The following is a 21,921-nucleotide window of genomic DNA, read 5'->3' on the forward strand; positions in this document are numbered from 1 at the left end:
GCAGATCAAGACAGCTGAGTGACACCCAGGAAAGCCAGAGTGTCAGTCCTTACTGTGCCCCAGGCCAACCACCAGTTGGGATTTCCACTAACTGCTGCTTTCTTTCATCCTGGCCTTGTCTCCTCCTTCAAAGGGCTCCCCTCCCTCCCCTTCCTCCTTCTCACTCATCAACCCCTCCCTAAGAAGTGAAAATAATCAGTTATTCCTCTTGTCTTATACAGATCATCTTCTCTGTCTACTAATGTCTTAGTACAGGCTTATCAAGGTGTGTTTCATAAAGCCTGTAAAAAGCCTGTAATTTCTAGTGTCAATTATGAAAGTGGTTCAATGATTTTGCTAGACAGGCACAGAAGTAAAAGATGCATTTGGGTGGACATGATAAATGAGACTCAGACCTTGTTGGCCAAGATGTGAGGCACTGCATTGATACTAGAGGAGTTAGCATCCTTCCTGTGACAACTCTCCCCAGGCAAGGAGTCCAAAGTTTCTTTAGAGAAAAGGGCTTGGAATTTGTCCTTTCCATCCCCACACCCCACCCCCATGAAAACGCAAAGATACTACAATGGACCTGATCTGGAGTTACTAAGCTGCAAACGTTAGAGGACACAGTCTCCACTCAATATCATTTCACTTCTGACATCAACTGCAAGTTCAGAAGATTCTCAAAACCACCTTCATGTCCAAAAATTCACTAGAAAGACTAACAGAACTCACCAAGGGCCGTTATACTCATGGTTACAGTTTATTCAGGGAACGAATACTGATCAAAATCAGCCAAGGGAAGAAGCACATGGACAGAGTCAGGAGTAAGAGGGAAGGGTCTCCACCATGAAGCTTATTTTGCCCCATCCTTGTAGAGTCAGAACATTTTACCCTCCTGACATCAATGTGTGGCAATAAACACAGAGAACTGCCAACCAGGAAAAACCAGGAAAGCTCACTCGAGCTTTTGTGTCCAGTGTTTTCATTGGGGTTTCATTATGCAGGCTTGACAGATTGATCAAATATCCACATGGTTGATCTCAGTCACCAGGCTGACAGCTGACTAATACCACAAGATCCAAAGCCTCCACTCTAAACATCAGGGTTGGCCTTGCTGGTGTGGCCACCCTATGCCTACTTGGTGAGGCTGACCCCAGTCTAAAATTTGATGTGATCAGCCTCTGCCCTAAGCAAAGACACTCCCATCAGGTATGATATAGATTATCTCCCCAAAACTGGCAAGGCCAGATCTCTTCTTAGGCAAGGCCAAATTCTTTGCTATGCAAACTCCATGAGACTAACAGGGTCTTTACAACAATGAACAAGCCCCCTCCACTCTCAGGCACCACTCGAGGAGAGGCTAGAATGGGTAGAATGCTGAGATCCACTGAAGACAGCACCTAAGTTACCAGAGGGGACAGTTGGTTCCAGTTGCTGCCTCAAAGGTGAGCAGCTCTCAGCACAGGCACTGCAGAAGTATAGGCATCAGAAAAGTTGCGGAGTTCCCGTCGTGGCGCAGTGGTTAACGAATCCGACTAGGAACCATGAGGTTGCGGGTTCGGTCCCTGCCCTTGCTCAGTGGGTTAACGATCCGGCGTTGCCGTGAGCTGTGGTGTAGGTTGCAGACGCGGCTCGGATCCTGCGTTGCTGTGGCTCTGGCGCAGGCCGGTGGCTACAGCTCCGATTCAACCCTTAGCCTGGGAACCTCCATATGCCGCGGGAGCGGCCCAAGAAATAGCAACAACAACAACAACAATAACAACAACAACAACAACAACAAAAGGCAAAAAAAAAAAAAAAAAAAAAAAAAGAATAGGATTTCTTTCGGGTTAATAAAATAGTACATAGTTTAAAAAAAAAAAAAAAAAAAAAAAAAAAAAAAAAAAAAAGAAAAGTTGCTGCCTCAGGAACCTAAGATACATTCTCTAGAAGTTCAAAGTGTAGGAGAGTTGTTTCACAGTGGAGTGAAAGCAGAGGCCAGAGGAGAGAGAGAGTAAGGGGGAAAGGGGGCCAAAATATAAATTTGGAAGTGTACAAAAAGTGCCAATAAGTAAAGGGATAAAACACAAATTCTAAAGGATGCAAGATCAGGGAGGGTGAGTATGGCCTTGCCCCTTGGATGAGTTGGGATGGTACTTCTTCATTTTTAATTTTTTGTTCACTGAATGGTGTGGGGGAAGGGTTGAATTTCCCTAGCCAGGAATGCAGAATTTCCCTAGCCAGGAATCAAACCCAAGCCACAGCAGTAACAACACCAGATCCTTAATCCACAGGCCACCAGCGAACTCCAGGATGGTACTTCTGAGAGTGAATGAAGGTCCTACTTATGATTGTGTCAGAACAACAGGTGTAAATCAGATTATTCCAGATAACCCAACAAGTATGTTCACAAAGTTTGAGGTGGTACCTAGGGCTGACAAGAATCAGGCTGGGGACCCATACCTCCCATTAGGCATAATTCATTCTTATTCCCAAGCTGGACTAGCTTCCTGGGCCATGGTTGCTCTGATTTCAATGAGAGTTGCAGTCAGACTGGGTTGGAGAGCCCTGGTGCCTATAGCACCTGTCCCAAGGGTGAATGTCAAATGAGGGCTGCTGTCTCAGCAGGGGCTCTCCAGGATAGGCAGACAGTATGGAGGGCCTTGGTCCAGGACAGTGAGTCCTGGCCTGTGTGGTTCCCTGCCCCAGAGCTCGGGCCTGTGCTGAGAGGTGTTTCTCAGTGATCTCCCTGTACATCATCTTTAGTAATTACAAATTTAAGGTTACCTTTTTTTAAAGTGAGGTCTTCCGGAGTTCCCGTCGTGGCACAGTGGTTAACGAATCCGACTAGGAACCATAAGGTTGCAGGTTCGATCCCTGGCCTTGCTCAGTGGGTTAAGGATCTGGCGTTGCCATGAGCTGTGTGGTATAGGTCGCAGATGCGGCTCGGATCCCGTGCTGCTGTGGCTCTGGCGTAGGCTGGCAGCTATAACTCCAATTCAGCCCCTAGCCTGGGAACCTCCATATGCTGAGGGAGTGGCCCAAGAAATGGCAAAAAGACAAAAAAAAATTTTAAATGAGGTCTTCCAGGGAGATCAGTGGGGCTGATTGTACCCTGCAAATGATTCACTGGCCTAAGGCCTCCTGTAGTGTTTCTGTTGAAATGAAGAGTAATAAATAGTTGAGACAGCCAGGTAAACATAGGCAAATGCATATGGTGCTGTCTACATAGCCCTGATGAAGAAATCATGGGATTAAAGCAAAGGAAGATGCTTTTTAACCATGCCTTTAGAATCTTACAGTAAGTGCAGGAGAACTGCGTAGATGTGGGACATCAGAGAGTTGTGGAAAGAACCTTGGTTAGGATTTGGATTTCAGCCCTGGTGATGGCACTGGATTTTATCTCAGCACTCATTTGGATTTCGATATTGGTTAATTGGCCATGAGATATAGACAACAGCAACAATAACAGCAAACATTATTGAGCACTTACTATTAACCTACTTAATCCTTCACAAAACCCTAAGAGGTAGCTATTTTTTTATCCCCATTTTACCAAAGAGGAAGCTGATAGCATGTTTGTTATTAGTCTCCAACGGCAGCTGCTTTAGAGTCAAGTGTGGAGAAAGACAGCAGAATACTAGTGCAATGGAGTCTTAAAACACATTCACACTTGCAGTAACATTAAAAAAAAAAAAAAAAAAAAAGTTAACTTAAGAAAAGCTTCTGGTTCAGCCAAGAAAAAAAATTTTTCCAGCCAAAAGTGAACTAACATCAGTATCTTGCTTTCCGTCCTGCCTCCTTTCTTCAAATGGAGGGTCAAGTGAGTCTTCTATAGGCTCTACTTTTTCCTGGGTTCCTTTGCTCTCAGTAAGCCCTGTTGCTTTCCTCATGTATTCTCTCCTTACTCCTCTTTCCAATGCTACCCTTTCTTCTTGCAGGTAAAAATATGACTGGGAAAGCTCAAAGCATTGCCTCTCCAGGAAACATCCCTTTCGGGGACCATACCCCTAAATGAAGTTCTGGGTGGAATTTCAACTATTTGGTCAATGATAGAGAAATACACAAGAGGAGTTCCCGTTGTGCCTCAGAGGGTTAAGAGCCGGACTAATATGCATGAGAGTGAGGGTTCAATCCCTGGCCTTGTTCAGTGGGTTAAGGATCTGGGTTGATGTGAGCTGTGGCGTAGGTCACAGAGGTAGCTTGGATCCCACATCGCTGCGGCTGTGACATAGCCCAGCAGCTGCAGTTCCAATTCAACCCCTAGACTGGGAGCTTCCATATGCCAGAGGAGCAGCCCTAAAAAGACAAAAATGAAAGACGTGCACAGGAGTGCCTGTTGCGCTCAGGGTTTAATGAACCTGACTAGCATCTATGAGGATACAGGTTCTATCCGTGGCCTCACTCAGTGGGTTAAGGATCCAGCATTGCCATGAGCTGTGGTGTAGGTCGCAGATGTGGTTCTGATGCTGAGTTGCTGTGGCTGTGTCGTAGGCTGGCGGCTACGGCTCCGATTGTACCCCTAGCCTGGGAACCTCCATATACCGCAGGTGTGGCCCTAAAAGGCAGACAGAGAAAGAAAAAAAGAAAGAAAGAAAGAAAGAAAGAAAGAAAGAAAGAAAGAAAGAAAGAAAGAAAGAAAGAAAGAGAAAGAAAGAAAGAGAAAGAAAGAAAGAAAGAGAAAGAGAGAGGGAGGGAGGGAGGAAGGAAGGAAGGAGACAGACAGACAGCGAGACAGAAAGAAAGGCACAGAGAATCATGAGAAACAAGCAGGGGCATCTGTGTCCACCATTCCAGTGAAGGGCGGCTTCAAGGACAAGGTGATCCCTAAGCTGAGCATCAGTAAAGGAGTATGAACAAGCGCAAAGGTGTGGAGAAGGGTGTGCAGGGCAGAAGAGACAGCACAGAGGAAAGCCCAGAAGCTACAAACATCCCCGTCTGCATGCTCAGGGTGGGCTTCAGGGTGCGACTGAAGTGGAGGGAGGAACCCAAACACAGAGCTCGTCTACCTTTATCCTGCAGAACACACGGCGTTACTGACGGATTTTGTAGGGCGTTGGCAACATTTGGCTTCTGGTTACTCACAAAAAGGATCTGAGGGTTCCCAGATCAGAAGACAGTTAACATAGGGTGGCAAGAGTGCACAGATTGGAAGCAGCCTAAATATTTCAGATACAAAAGAGGGAGAACTTGCAATGTAGAAGATGCAAATGGCCCCTAGAGTTCCCTTTTGGGTGAAAAGAACATCCGATGCTTATATGGGTCTCCAGCCTCCTGCAAGGTCCCTGGAGCTCTGGCTGGTGACTTTCCCAGTCCCCAGAAGCTCACATGCACTCAGAAAGGTCTAACCCCATGGCATCCAGACCTGAATTTAGATCTAGATCTACGTTTCCTATATTTATATATTTTTTATCGTTTTAGAGTGGAGGTGTATTAATTCACAATTTAAAAAAAAAACCCCAAAAATTTCTTGAAAATATATTTCTAAAAACTGAGGAGAATCCCAAACTTCCACAGTCAGTGCCATAACCACCTCTGGTACTACAAAGGCAAGAAAATGCACAGCAGATACTAGGATCCTTTCAAATAAGTAGAATCAATGTATTAAACTCAATTTTGAGGCAGTTCTTAGAGTTCAGGGGGATCATGAATAAAAAGCTGGTTAAGGGATGTTTGAATTATCCAACAAACATTTCTGCCCCACTTAGAAAAGGAGGTAAATCTTCAGCAGCAGGACCAAGCATTTGTCTTATGGCCACTGGGAGATAAATGGCTTACAATAAAATAAGCTGTATTTGGCAATTAGGATGATGTGCATTGATTCTTACCACTTATCTCTTTGGAAACATCCTTGTAAGAAAGATCAGCCCATCATGCAGCTGAGCTGTCAAAAGGATGTGTGTGGGCGGGGAGGGAGGGCAGCAGGGAGCAAGGTGAGGGGTGTTTCTTTTAAGAGCTGCTAAAATTAATGGTGCTATTTTCACACTTGTAAAGGAGTTGGCACGCGATTAGAATGCCAGCAAGGTTGCTTCCTCTCCCCAGGGACCAAGGCTTTGCTAGCAACTGGGCAAAGGAATAAACAGTCCATTTCCTCTTGTGGAAGAATAAGTCAACTGCCTTCTCCACCTTGACTGTGGCCTGATGAGTCAGTGCAGGGATGTTGAGTGTATGAATTTCAGATCCTGATGGAGCCTCTCCCTGTGGAGAAGCCCCACCACTAGCCCCCATTCACCACTAGGCCTCTGGGCAACAAGGCCCAGGAGGATGCTAGATCCGTGAGGCCCCTAGTGATGCCAGGGGCGAGAGGGTGGCTTTTCAGTCTTCTATGGAATCGCTAACATGTATATACTGGTACCATGTTCAACTCAGCAGAAGAATTGGGGATCCTGTTTAAGTCAGGGCTTTGGAGGATATTTAAAAGGAAAAAACCAAAGTTCCCATCATGGAAACATTACTTCTTACTGCAAGCACAGTTCCCAGATCCGGGGAAGGGGGAGGGGAGAGGGGTTGTGAGGGTTCAATCTGATCCCTGAGTGTCATATCTATTTATATTTGGGGGTCCAGAAAAATAAGTACATTTATGCTTGCATTCAAAATCTGGACACAAAAACAACATCCAGAAAACAATTATTTTAAAAGCTAAGATAGAAATAAGATGCCATTTATTCAAGAACAGTAGCAGTGAAGAAAAGGCAAGGGTCCAGTACCCCACATTAGAAGTAATCAAATCTTGTGCAAACCTAATGACCTGAATGCCAAGAAAAGAAAACAGCTATTCTGCCATATTCATCCTTTAATCATGCAGCTTCTCTAGAGGATTTGTCTTAAAGTAGGGAAAAAGAATGCACGGAGAAGCCAAGACGACCAAATGACACAGTCAAAGAGTAGACAACTCCAATGGAGAAGAAAGAGGCAGTTTCCTAACTGGATTAAAATGAACTCAATTCAGAATCAAGTGGAAATCCAGAGGAATATTTATTTTCCCCACCTTCTTAATGCCCTTCTGTAAGCAGGTGCCGCTCGCATTCATTTCACTGATCTCAGGCTAATAAATGCTTTATTTCAGCAGCCAACAAAGAGCAAATCCATGTCTTTCACCTTTCTTCTGAAACAAAAGCCCCTCTGGAATCACGTGTTCCTTGTGTTTAACGTTAGCACAGGGGACAGGAAGAGGGGCCAGGCAGGAGTTTGGTGGGAGAAACAGGGGTGGAGTTTCAGAGACCTGCAAAGCCCACGCTCTCCATCACAACTCCTGGCCCTGAAGCATTTCCACCCCAGAGGTTAGCATCCTGTGTGGCTAATCAGATTAACAGTCTTCAAGACTATTCTCTGATTCCCTGTCAAAGAAAAAGTTATGCAGTCAAACAACAAAAAAAGCAGGCGGACTCTGGCTTTGCACCTGGGTTAGTAAGTGAAGCAAATACAGCTGTATTGTGTGCCCAGGTACCTCAGAGACCTCCTCGACCTATGAGAGGCTGAAAGATTTCTGGTGGCCCTGGCACTCATGTTTTAATGAAGGCTTGGGGCAATTAGTAAACAGAACACAGCTGAGGGTCTCTGGCCACAGACTGCCTCCAAGGAAACAAAAGTTCTCCAAGTGATGTAACCGGCTACCAGGGCGCAGCCCAGCTCTGGAAGGCCCGCCAGCCCCACATTGCAAAGATCACAAAATGCAGTCGGCGTCTCCTTGAGGCTGTACTTCTCAGCCGTGCTGAGTGTACAGAGAACAGGTCTGTCTATCCCGTGAACACAGAGGACACTGAGCCCAAAGCCTCATATACGTTAAAAATATAATGGGAGAGATTTGTATTTTCCATGAATATTGAATTCTCCCAAAAGCTCACCATCTGCATATCACAAGGCCCCAGTGCACGTGTGTGATTTTCCCTGTTGTCTTTCAAAATAAAGCGGATCACTTTCCTGTGATGCTTTGAAAGTTGCTTCAATGGGCATTGATCCCTTTGATCTAAGGAGTGTGTGTATTTTAAAACCAAGTCAGTTCTGTGGCTCTCATCTATTTCTTGGGAGGATCCAGAACAATGAGGGGAAACCAGGTCGGTTTCCATTGTTTTCCTGGTGGCCTCTATCACTAACTCACTATTATTTTGGATGCTGTTTAATTTTTGCTGATGTCTTTTTATCTTCAGCTTCATGTGAATTTAAAAAGAGTTCCATTGACATGCAACCTACTGTGTATTCTGATATCCTGCCTGTCCTGTTGCACTGTAGAAGCCTGCAGCTGCCTGAACTTAATTATGCATGCATGTATGCAAAGCCCAGATGCTCGGCCAAGAGTGTCTCAACCGACTACAGTTTCTCACTTGTTTTTGTTTGAATTATAATTGGACCGATCTATATTTCTCAGCCCATTCTGTAGCTGTCACAGGCACCCCTTTGCCTCTGTTGCTACCTCTGCTTGACTCACCTTCTTCCAGAAGAAGCCCTTTGCCAATCTGATGTGCCTTTGAGATCTGAAAAAGGTCATTCATTGGTTTGACAAATCCTTTTACCTACATGGCAACTTTAAAAGGTACAAAAATGACCCTAGCCCCAATCAGTTTTCCTCCAGATGGTTGGTAGCTTAAAAAAAAAAAAAAGAATTGTTAACTAGAAGCTGGCATCTGGGTGGAAACAAAGGAGGCTTAGAGCCAGGCAGCTACAATGGAAAGGAATATCGGGTATAAAGATTTACACCTGCTGAAAGAAGGTAATGGAGACCAGTAAAGGCAGGTTTGTTAAGCATGCACATCCTCTATTCAGAGGCTTTCGTGAACATTTTCCCAGACTACCTAAGGGAGAGGTTTTCAAGAACAAAGCTTCATCTGAGACTGTGAAACTGGGTATGGCATTACACAAAATAGTACTGTATTAGTGTTACCCTGACTTCATCAGGACATGGCAGATGGAGGAACTCTCTCATGGAGGTTGGCAGCTGCTGGTTATACCTACTTCTGAAGAATAATCAGAGACCTTGATATTGTTTTTAAAGTGAAACACCAAATTAAATGTCCAAATTAATTTCATTGAAAATCATGGGATATTTCACTCTTCTAAAGCTTAAAAAAAAAAAAAAAAGAAAGAAAAAGTTATAGAAATGTATTGAAGCTACAAAAGTATACTAGAATCTATGATAGGCTAATTAACCATAACAACTTTAAGACATAAAAGTCATTGGATGAGCATTTGTTATTCAATCAGATGATTCCTATTTGAAGAGTAACTCTTTACAACTAACATTTTCATCTAAGACACCTAACTAGCATGTGCCATTGCAATTACTTGAAGCAGATACTATTATTATTCCCATTTTATCACTGAAGACACTGAGAAGTAAGAAGACTTTCCCAAGGCCATTGGCTCCTATGTGGCAGAGCTGGTATGTGGGTTGTTTTAGTCCAAAATCCATCCACCTAACAGCTATTTTATTTTGCCTACCTAACAATATTTGACTCACTTATCTTTTCCAATACATAAATTCTCTGTCCCTCGGATGCGATGACGTTTAACGAGTGTGTATGAAGTGCAAATACAGCTATAAATGCTTTATGACTAACCTATGAGATAGAAGATTTTTGGGTTTTTTTGTTTTTTATTTGTTGGTTTTGTTTGTTCTTATTGGCTGTATCCACGGCATATGTAACTTCCCAGGCAAAGGACTGAATATGAGCCGCAGCTCCAACCTACACTGGAGCTGTGGCAACATTGGATCCTTTAACTCACTGTACCAGGTCAGGAATTGAACCCGCACCTCTACAGCTACCTGAGCCACTGCAGTTGGATTCTTAATCCACTGTGCCACAGCAGGAACTCCAAATTGGTGTTATTTTTAATCCCATTTTTCCAGATGATATCTTCACACTTAACCACTCACCCAGTCGGTCACAAACTTTAGCACCCTTCAGAATCACCTGGAGGGATTTTTAAAACATAGATTACTGAGTCCCACCTTCAGTATTTCTGACTCACTGAGTTTAGCCCAAGAATTTGCATTTTCATATGCAATGCTAATGCTGCTGGTCTGGAGGACCACACTTTGACAATCAGTGTACTAGCCTCTACTAACATTACTCATGAATAATAAGCAGAATTCATCACTGCAGGTCCTTCATCTGCATGTTACACATTTCTAAACGTCAGAAGGCAGCTGTTATCCCCATTTTATACCTGAGAAAAACTAGGTTGTGAGAAATTAGGTAAGATGCTTAGCATCACGCTGCTCGTCAGCCGCAGAGCCAGCACCTGAATCAACAGCTGACATCAGTGCCAAAGCTTTTCTCAATAGCCCACTCAGCCTTCCAGTCAAGTGGTCTACCAAAACAACTAGGTACAGAGTAGCCCCAAATGTGCCCTAAACCTCACTGTCATATAATACACATAAACCTTTATGATTCCCTAGGATGTCCAGAATAGTGCCACTGTCTTGATACACTGATTAGAAAATGAAATGGCTTTGTTTATGTTAGCAATGTATTAAATGACTAGATATATAAGAAGAGGATTTTCATGACTGAAGATACTGTCATTATTAAGAAAAAGCCAAGACACTAAAATCTGTGCTTTTTCTACTAATGGGTAGTGAAATAGAGGAAAAGAGGAATGAATGTGGGACTCACAGGAAATATTTATGGACATATAGACTTTTGAGTTAACTGTCCAAATTGGATAGCTCTAATATTTAGAAAAAAAGATTAAAGGATCACAAGGTTTTCACTTCTCAATACCAAGTTAGCAACAGTATCTATACTTTTTTGGGGTTTTTTTTTTTTTTTTCTTTTTAGGGTTGCACCCACAGCATATGGAGATTCCCAGGCTAGGGGTTAAATTGGAGCTACAGTTGCTGGCCTACACAACAGCCACAGCCATACCGGATCTGAGCCAAGTCTGCAACCTATACCATGGTTCATATGAGGCAACATCAGATCCCCAACTCACTGAGCAAGGCCAGGGATCAAACCTACAACCTCATGGATACTAATCAGGTTTGTTACCACTGAGCCACAAGAGGAACTCCAACAATATCTAAATTATCAGTATTACTCCACTCAGAGATGAGTCTGTGCCCTAAAGCCCAAGAATCACCAGAAAATGGATTTGCACAAACCCAAACTGCCTGAGAGAGATTTTTATCTGCCACACAGACTGACTTCCTTCCTTTTCTCCCAACTGGAAATTAAATTCATAAGCAGCACTTTTTATTTGCCTCAAGTGTCAGTGTAACATGAATGCTAACCTATGATCCACTAATATTTGATGCAATTATATTAAACTACATTTTTGAAATTGCAATTTTATGCAACTTTAGGGAAAAGGAATAATCAAGTGAATATTAAATTCTTTGATGCCATGGAGAGAGTGTGGTTTGATTTTGGCTTCAAATAATTCTGCATTAAAATACCCACTGTGGCTCTTCCTCCTAGTTTTGCCTTGAATGTATTTAATCTCTCTGAAGGTCAGTATCTCTATGTGTAAGGTGGTGATGCTAATATCTACTGCATCATGAGAATGTTTTTGAAGGTCTTGGGAAACAACTGTTGTCAGGCTTTCTCAAGATTTTCCTACAGGAAAACTGAAGAATGTCCAGAGAATATAAGGAATGTTTTTTGACTGTTTCAGTATAGTTTATTTTTCTCATCTCTGGACCACTTTCTTGCCTTGGAAGCAATAGAAATGGAATACCAGATTAAAGGATAGACATGGAAGGGAGAGAAGAATTTTCAAAGTTAGGCATAAAACATTTTAGAATATTAGAGATTCTGGACAAGTTATGGCATTGAGAATGATATCTTCTTTTGTAACTACATGGCCACTGCTCCACATCTACTTTTCCATTTTTCTCCAACAAGGGTTTTTCCAAGCCAGTCTCAGGCTTGGCTCCTATCAGATGCTATTCTTTTTCAAGGTACATGGTAATCCAGATCAGTGGGAAGGAGGTCAGTCCAGAGTTAACCAGATCAAAAACCAACCTGACTAAGAAATCCTCCTTAAAAAGATACAGTCACTTTCTAGTCATTATACTTTGACTCCAGTTTATCCTAGGCTGCCAAAAAACTCTCTCTTAGTAGAGATGTGATTGAGAACAAAAGACCCAGATACATACCTTCATGAAGCTTATATTCCATTGACCTTTGGCTGAATTGTGAAGAAACAAAAGAAACAAAATTTTAATTCCCAAGAGGAAACATCAAATAAGTTGATGCATAGTTAGCTAATTGGTTTACTTTTCTAAATGTCAGACCTTGGAGGCAGTTCAGGATGGCAGCATTGGAAGATCCTGACCTCACTTCCTCCCACTCAGGTAATGAATCTATAGCTATATATGCATCAGTTCTCTCTGAAAAAGACATGTAAACTAGCTGGATACTTCCTCCACAATACAAGGTAACTGCACTGAAGATACACTACAGGGATTCAAGAGCCTACTAGATGAAGCAAAGAAAATCAGTGATCTGGAGGACAAAGTAATATAACTTACCCAAAAAGAGCAGTAAAAGAATTTTAAAAAGTGAAAAAAGCTTAAAAGACCTATCAATCAGAACACAATTCACATTATAGGGGTCCCAGACAAAGAGAGACAGAGTAAGGGGCAGAAGACTTATTTGAAGAAATAAGGGCTAAAAACTTTCCTAACCTAGGGATGGAAGCAGACATCTAGATACAGGAGGTCCAGAGAGTTCCACACTATGCATACAAGAGACTCATACCAAGTTACATTATATTTAAAATATCAAGAGTTAAAAGAATTTTAAAAGCAATAGGAGAAAAACAACTTGCTCCATACAAGGAAGCACCCAGAATACTATTAGCATATTTCTCAGCAGAAACTTTGCAAGCCAAAAGGGACTGGCATGATATGATATATCTGAAGTACTAAGAGGAAATAATTTCCAGCCAAGAATACTCTACCCTGAAAGTCTGTCATTCAGAATTGTAGGAGGGAAAAAGAGCTTTCCCAACAAACAAAAGCTAAAGAAGTTCATCACCACTAAACTGAACTTACAAAAAATGTTATAGGAACTTAAGCAGAAAATGGCACTAATCAATAATGAGAAAACATATTAAAGTAAAAATCTGATTGGTTAAATATATAGTAAAGGTAGCAAATTAATCACTTATAAAGCTAATAGGAAGGTTAGAAGACAAAAGTAATAAATTTCTAAAATTACAATAACGAGTTAAATGATACACAAAGACGATGTAAAATGTGGAGTTCCCATCGTGGCTCAGTGGAAACGAATCTGACTAGCATCCATGAGTACACAGGTTCAATCTCTGGCCTTGCTCAGTGAGTTAAAGATCTGGCATTGCTGTAAGCTGTGGTGTAGTTCTCAGACATGGCTCAGATCTGACGTTGCAGTGGCTGTGGTGTAGGCCAGCAGTTACAGCTCCAATTCAACCCTTAGCCTGGGAACCTCCATATGCTGTGGGTACGGCCCTAAAAATGCAAAAAAAAGAGTAAAATGTGACATCAAAAACATAAAATGTGGGAGAATTTTTTAAATGTAGAATTTTATAATGTGTTAAAACTTAATTTGCTGTCAACTTTAAAAAGACTAATATATATATTATATTCTTTTTAAAGTATGTGTATATATATATATAGGCTGTTATATGTGAGCTTCATGGTAACCACAAAGCAAGACCCTATTGTAGGTACACATACACAAACCAAAAAAAAAAAAAAAAATGCAAAATGAATCCAATGAATCCAAGAACAATACTATAGAAAGTCATCAGAATGTAAGGGAAGAAAGCAAGATAAGAATAAAGCCACAGCTGCAGCATAAGTCAATGCAATGGCTCAGATTCAATTCCTGGCCCAGGAAATTTCAAATGCCCTGGGTGCAGCAAAATAAATAAATAAATAAATAAAATAAAGGGTAAAAGGTAAAGGGGCAAAGAAGAACTATAAAACAGCCATAATACAATGAACAAAATGGCAATAAGTACAAAGCTATCAATAATTACTTTAAATGTAAATAAAAACTAAACACTCCAATAAAAAGACAGAGTGGTTGAAAGAATAAAAAAACAAGACCCATATACATGCTTCCTAAAAGACTCACTTCTGATGTAAGGACACACACAGACTCAAAGTGAAGAGATGGAAAAGACGTCTTATGCAATGGCAACTAAAAGAATGCCAGTGTCTACATTTATGTCAAACAAAATAGACTTTAAGACAAAGTGCATAAGAAAAGAAATGGGCATTACTTAAGGATCAATTCAGCAAAAAGATATAACATTTGTAATATATATGTACCCAACATAGGAGCACCTAAAGACACAAAGCAAATATTAACACATCTAAAAGAAGAAAATAACAGTGATACAAAATAGTAGGGGTTTAATATCCCACTTACATAAATAAGTAGATCATCCAGGTAGAAAATTAGGAAGGAAACACTGACCTACAACAAAACATTAGACCAGATAAACTTCATAGATATCTACATGACATTCTATTCCAAAACAGCAGAATGCACATTCTTTCAAAGTGCATATAGAAATTTCTCCAGAATATATTGCATGCTGGTTCACAAAACAAGACTCAATAAATTTAAGAAAACAGAAATTATATTAAGCATCTTTTCTTACTACAATGGTAAGTTATCAGTTCCAAGTTATCAGCTGCAAGAAAAAACTTGGGAAATTTATAAAATGTGGAGATTAAACAATGTGCTAGTTAACAACCAATGGGTCAATGAACAAATCAAAGAAAAAAATTCCTGAGACATATGAAAAAGAAAATACAACATACAAAAATGTATGAGATGCAGCAAAAGCAATTCTGCAAGGGCCTACAAATATTATAGCAATATAGGCCTACCTTAAGAAACAAGAAAAATCTGAAATAATCTCACTTAATACTTAAAAGGAACTAGAAAAACAAGATCAAACAAAACTTAAAGTTAGTAGAAGGAAGGAAATAATGAAGATCGGCACAGAAATGAATAAAATACCGACTAAAATGAAGTAGCAAAGTCAATAAAACTAAAAGCTATTTCTATGAAAAGAGAAACAAAACTGACAAATCTTTATCTAGACTTGCTAAAAATAGAAGACAGATAAGATCAGACATTAAAAAAAATAACTGATATTAAACAAATACAAAGGATCACAAGAAATTATTATTAACACTTAAATGCCAACAAATTGGAAAATCTGAAAGAAATGATAAACTCCTACAGACATACAATCTTCCAAGACTGAATCAGCAAGAAATAGAAAATCTGAATGGGCTAAATACTAGTAATGGAAATAGAAACAGTGAACAAACTCCCAACAAAGAAAGTTCAGGACCAGAAGTTTTCACTGGTGAATTCTACAAAGCATTCAAAGATTTAGTACCTATCCTTCTCAAACTCTTCCAAAAAGCTGAAGAGGAGGAAATGCTCTCAAACTGATTTTAGAAGGTTAGCATTATCCTAATACCAAAACCAAACAAGGACACCACACACTCACAAAAAAATTACAGGCCAATATCTCTGATGTACATAGATGCAAAAATCCTCAGCAAAATATTAGCAAATTGAACTAAGCAGTACATTAAAAGGATAATATACCACAATCAAGTGGAATTTATTCCAGGGATAAGGAAGGGTTAAACATTCCAAAATCAACATGATACCCTGAATTAACAAAACAATACATTTAAAAAATCACATCATCTCAATAGATACAAAAAAGCATTTGACAAAATTAAACCCCATTCATGAAAAAAATGGCATTTTTTTTAAACAGAACTAGAACAAGTATTTCTAAAGTTTATGTGGAACCACAAAAGATCTTGAAGCACATAAAAAATCTTGAGAAAGAAGAACAAAGCTAGAGGTATCATGCATCCCAATTTTAAACTGCACAATAAAGCTGTAGTAATCCAAACAGTATGGTACTGGCATAACAAGAGACATATAGATCAATGGAACAGAATAGACAGCTTACAAATAAACCCATGCATATATGGTCATTTAATCTACAACAGAGGAGACAAGAATATACAATGGGGAGAGGTCCCTGGTGGCACAGAGGGTTAAGGACCCAGAGTTGTCACTGCTGTGGCATGGGTTTGATCCCTGACCCAAGAACTTCCACGTGCTGTGGGCATGGCCAAAAAAAAAAAAAAAAAAAAGAAGAAGAAGAAGAATATAAAATGAAGAAAGAACAGTCTCTTCAATAAATGAAGTCAGGAAAACTAAATAGTCACATGCAAAAGAATAAAACTGGAGCAGTATCTTACACCACATACAAAAATTCACTCAAATGTGGAGGCTCAATAAATGCAGTGGTTGGTGCTGCTATTATGGAGAGCATTTAATATTTTAGATGACCTCTCATCTTTCACCCTTCCCACAAAAAAAATAAAATATCTTCTCTTTTGAGCCACTTTATTCATGGATCCCAAAGGCAACTGCTCTCATTCAAGGGGAAACAGTGTGGTGTGATGTTGGGACCAAGACCTCTGGAGCCAGACTGGGCTTGAAGCCCAGCTCCTGCTATTGTAGCTATGTGACTTTGGCAAGTTCCTTAACCTTTCTGTGTCTCAGTTTCAACTGTTAAATAAGACTGATGATAATATTTCCTACCTCAAAGGGTTGTTATGAGGTTGTTCTGCCTAGCACATAATAAATAAAGTCCTTGGAAACTTGTATCTCACACATATACACACAAAAGAATAAATAAAATTAAAATTTACTCCAATGGATTAAAAACAAATATAAGACCAGCAACTATAAAACACCTAGAAGAAAGCTTCTTGAGATAGGTTTAGAGATGCATTTTTTTGGATATGACTCCAAAGGCAATGGCAGCAAAATAAACAGCTGATCCTTGAACAACATAGGTTTGAATTTCATGGGTCCACTTATACATGGATTTTTTTTTTTCTATCAATATATACTACAGGACTACACAATCTGCAGTTGGCTGAATCTCCAGAGATGAGGAACCATGGATTTGGAGGGCCAACTGTATAAACAATTTACACAACCCAAACACAAAAAACAAACAATTCAATTTTTAAAATGTGCAGGGGATCTAAATAGACATTTTCCATAAAAGACATCCAAATGGGCAATGGATACATGAAAAGATACTCAACATTAATTATCAGCAAAATGCAAATCAAAACCACAATGAAATATCATCTCATACGTGTAAGAATAGCTATTATCAAAAGGATGAGAAATAACAAGAGTTGGGAGAAAAAGAACCCTCACACACTGTTGATAAGAATGTAAATTGGTGCACCCATTATGGAAAACAGTACAGAGGTTCCTCAAAAAATTAAAAATAGAACCACCATACCAATCAGCAATTCTATTTCTGGGTTTTTCATTTGCTTGTTTGTTTTTGCTTTTCAGGGATGAACCCTCAGCATATGGAGGTTCCCAGGAATAGGGGTTGAATAATCAGAGCTGTAGCTGCCATCCTACACCACAGCCACACCAGATGCAAGTCACATCTGCGACCTACACCACAGCTCATGGCAACACCAGATACTTAACCCACTGAGCAAGTCCAGGGATCAAACCTGGGTCCTCATGGACACTAGTCAGATTGATTTCCACTGAGCCATTGCAGGAACTCCTACTTCTGGGTATTTGACTGAAGAAAACACAAGCACTTATTTAAAAAATAAAAAATACATGCACCCCTGCATTCCCTGCAGATTTATAATAGCTTAGGTATGGAAACAACTGAAGTGTCCATCAATGGATGAATGGATAAAGAAGATCTGATGTCCATTTATACAATGGAGTATCATTAATCAGCCATTAAAAAAAATGAAATCCTGCCAACGGTGACAGCCTAGTACTTTCAAAGTCCATCTATGTTAAGTGAAATGAGTCAGATGGGGAAAGACAGATTCTGCATGATTTCACTTATATGTACAATCTAAAAAATGAAACAATAAAATAAAATCATTTTATAGGGACAGAGAACAGATTGGTGGTTACCAGAGGAGAGGTAGGTCAGTCGGTAAAATGAGTTAAGAGGCTCTAGAGGTACAAAATTCCAGTTATGAAATAAGTAAGTTATGGTGATTTAATGGACAGCATGGTGACTATATTCAAAAATACTGTATTGGGGAGTTCCCGTCGTGGCGCAGTGGTTAACGAATCCGACTAGGAACCATGAGGTTGCGGGTTCGATCCCTGGCCTTGCTCAGTGGGTTAACGATCCGGCGTTGCCGTGAGCTGTGGTGTAGGTTGCAGACGCGGCTCGGATCCCGAGTTGCTGTGGCTCTGGCGTAGGCCGGTGGCTATAGCTCCAATTAGACCCCTAGCCTGGGAACCTCCATATGCCATGGGAGCGGCCCAAGAAATAGCAAAAAGACAAAAAAAAAACAAAAATATTGTATTGGGAGTTCTCATTGCGGCTCAGCAGAAATGAATCGGACTAGTAGCCATGAGGATTGGGGTTCAATCCCTAGCCTCACTCAGTGGGTTAAAGGATGCGCCATTGCCATGAGCTGTGGTGTAGGCCGCAGACACGGTTCAGAACCCATGTGGCTATGGCTGTGACTGTGGCAGGCAGTTACAGCTCCAATTTGACCCCTACCCTGGGAACTTCCATATGTCATGGGTGGGGCCCTTAAAAAAAAAAAAAAAGCATAATATTGTGTTGCAAATTTGCAAGTTACTAAGAAATGAAATCTTCAAAGTTCTTATCACAAGAAAACAAAGTTTTGTAACTCTATATGGAGACAGACAGTAACTCGACTTGCTGTGGTGATGCTTCCCGTTGGATGCAAATGCCAGATCATTGTGTTGTACACCTGAAACTAATGTCAGGTTGCATGTCAATTACACTTCAATTAAAGAAAAATTTCAGACCTTGTCAGCCTCATAAATCATGTCTTCTAGCTCTCTCCTGATATACATCATCCAGCCTATTTCAATATTTCAGTGGCTAGGAGCTCTCTACTTCACAAGAGCATGCCATTACATTTCTGTATATCTCAACTTAATTAGAAAATCCTTTTTTTTTAATGATCAAAAATTTCCTTCACCCTAGATTTTCCTCTGAAGTTCCACAGCATTACCATGTGATGAAAGACAGAGGTGCCCTTAGCTTCCACTCAGTGATAAGACGTCAGCCTTCAACGGAGAGCCTGGCTTCATTCCTGGGCTGCTGGAAAAGAAAAGCCTATCCTTATACAGCTAAGCAGGCCGTATATGGACTCCCAGTGCTGCTCCATTCTATAGGTGCTATTCTTTCCCTTTTAAGTTTACTTGCTAAGGATCTTGCCAACAAAAGCCAGTTTTTGTCTTCCACCAATTTCAGAGACTCAAAAAACACTGTGAAGAGAAGCAGTAGGATAGGTAACCTCCTTCTGTAGGTAATTTTCATAGTGTCTTTTTCTGGCATCTAAGAGAATCATTTTTTATTGCATAATGCAGTTCATGACAGTTTTGAAATGTAACCATTCAACACTTGTATTTTAGGAGAGTGTATGGTAACAATAAAGAAACACACACACACACACACACACACACCCGTACAGACAGGGTCGATCAAGATTGAATTTCTCCCCTAGGATGAAAGTGAGATATTTTGTGTGCAGACAGGCAGGTCCCTGCCCCTAACAACTCCACAGTTAGAACACTGAGCTTTATCTTTGCTTCAAAAGGCTACTGTTCATTACAGCATCTACGTCAGAGACCAATAAAAAAAGCACCAGGGAGAGGGATAGCTATATTCCGCAAACACAAACAAATTTGTTTTGCGCTAAGGATGAACACAAAGCTTTGTATCCACTAAATGAAGCACATTAACTAAGACCCCTTCTCTGGGCCATGCTAAAGAACAGAAAGAACAATAGATTTATATACACAGCCTATGTATAACATACATACAATTAATATTAGCTACCGCACAGTAGGGTTAATTGTGGCTTCTCTAAATGCTTAATCTGCAAGCCATTGATAAATTCCAGGCTGAATAGAAGTGGCTTATATTTAGGTCACACAAAGTCATTGCCGTTTTTTAATTTCAACTGTGCACTAGATTAAAACACAAGAGTATTTCAGGAGGACAATTCCGAAGCAGCAGCAATAGGCTGTCATTTGGCGTAAAAAGTTTCCACAGCACACCCCAGGGACATGTTAATCAAAGCTTTTTAATGGCTTCAGTCTGATCTGTGACAGGCTTTGTTCCAGAGATGGCATTTGCTGGATAGAGCTGCAAGTTATCAATAAGACACAGTAATTGTGGGGAGTGATGGAGCTGCGTTTCTGGGGCTTCTTTTCATTCAGCTCGCTCTCTCTTTTTTTTAAATCAGTTGAGGCAGAAATGTCTTGCCATAGAAGTCAAGACATAACTTGCTTTTTTTTTTTTTTTTTTTTCCCCTGTAATCTCCCAACATAGAATGAAGGGAAAAAATCGACAACAAAAACCCTGCCGTTAATTTATTTTTTTTTTTTTAATTCACACCACTTTCTCCTGTTTCTCCTCGTTGTTAAGTCTTTGTCTTAGACTTTGAAAGCAGGGCTGGCCAGTAAGTCTTTTAACCTGATCAAATAAATCTATTTTAACCAGAGACAGGCCTGGGAAACTCTTCAGTGGGCTGGAGCAGGGGGTACAGTGCCTTCTCCACCAAGTTTCTCTATTATCATTCTGAAATCAAAGCAGCCAGAGGCTAAACTAATGACTGAGGAGCTCACTGATCACCTACAGGGACAGTTAGCTTTTCAGCCACTTAAGAAGGTTAACGCTCCCCCATCTGATGGAAAAGGTCTCAGTGCCCGTTCCGGTCATGGCACAGGAAGCAAGTAGTTGTTTTCTTTAGAAAGTCACAGCCGTCACCCTGCAAGATCAAAATCATTCCCTGAGGAAGAGATGTGAAGGTGGCTGAATGCAGGCAGCGGGGAGACAGGGTTCAGGAAAGAACCAGCCCCTTTTAGATGCTTTATCACAACCGTATGGCCACCTTCGGCTCCCCTGCCCCTGAGTTGGTGTGTCACCTCTGAAGACTCTCAGCACCTAGATGGCCAGTGTCAACACCTAAGTCAGTAAGGCAAGAACAGTCAGACACCTGCAGCTCAGAATCTATCTAGACACAAACGGCAGGCCGTGCCATATCTTTGGCCAGGAAATAAAACGGCAAAGAGATACCAACCTGGGCTAGAATATTTCTGACACTAAGCCTCTTCTTTAACCACTCCATGTCGCTCAAATAAAGTCAACTCCTTCGGGGGCTCTTTAGGATAGAAGATAAGGGACTTACTCCATCTCATTTCTTCCTCTCAGCCCAACCAAGCAACTTAGGGTTGGTCACATACCATGTCTTGTCTTTGTTTATAAGATTCCTTCAGCCCGAAAGTTCCTTCCCTTCATCCTTCACTTACCAAATTCCTTCTTAACCCACAGGTCCCACTCCAATGCCATCTCCCCAGTGAGGTCGGAATTAACTGAGACAAGGGACAGAGCCACAGAAGGCTGGGGCACAAAGGTCACTGTACCAGGGACTTGCGCTGTCATAAAGCTTTAGGGAGATGACTCGGCTCCCCCGCCAAAAGGTCACTTGTTCTCAGGATGCCATAGCCTGCTGCTTCCAAGCGAAAACAAACCTCTGAAACCCACTGAAGCCGACTAAGAAAGAGAAGAAACTAACCTGGGTTCTGCCACCGTGACCACCAAGCAGGGAGCGCAGTCAGGAGTTCATTCGAGAACCCGTGTGTGCCCGGTTGTGAGCACCTAGGGACGCAGCACTGAAATCCAGGCCTTTGGGGTGCTTACAGTAGAATAAAACCCCGTTGTGGGCATGGCTTTTCCTTCCAGCAGCCGTCTCCCATCTTTGGTTAGTAGCTTCTTGATTATATTTGAGGACTGGCCTAACGATGAGATGAGAATCATCTGAAGGACTTCGTCATGCACCTTGATAAGCCCACCCCCCCAGCACACTCCCTCCAGTAGGCCTGGGGTGGGCCTAGATAATTGGCATTTCTTTCCTTCTAT

At 41.1% G+C, this 21,921-nt stretch overlaps 1 long non-coding RNA gene across 1 annotated transcript in view; it reads right to left on the reverse strand.

Annotated features, from left to right (window-relative positions):
• LOC110259460 overlaps positions 1 to 21,870 on the reverse strand; it is a 111,468-nt gene extending 89,598 nt beyond the window's left edge. The window contains exon 1 of the long non-coding RNA XR_002341879.1: positions 21,578 to 21,870. This is a non-coding gene — a long non-coding RNA (uncharacterized LOC110259460). The remainder of the gene's footprint in view (positions 1 to 21,577) is intronic.

The sequence above is a fragment of the Sus scrofa genome, chromosome 2 (assembly GCF_000003025.6).
Source record: "Sus scrofa isolate TJ Tabasco breed Duroc chromosome 2, Sscrofa11.1, whole genome shotgun sequence".
In the NCBI taxonomy this organism is placed as follows: domain Eukaryota; kingdom Metazoa; phylum Chordata; class Mammalia; order Artiodactyla; family Suidae; genus Sus; species Sus scrofa.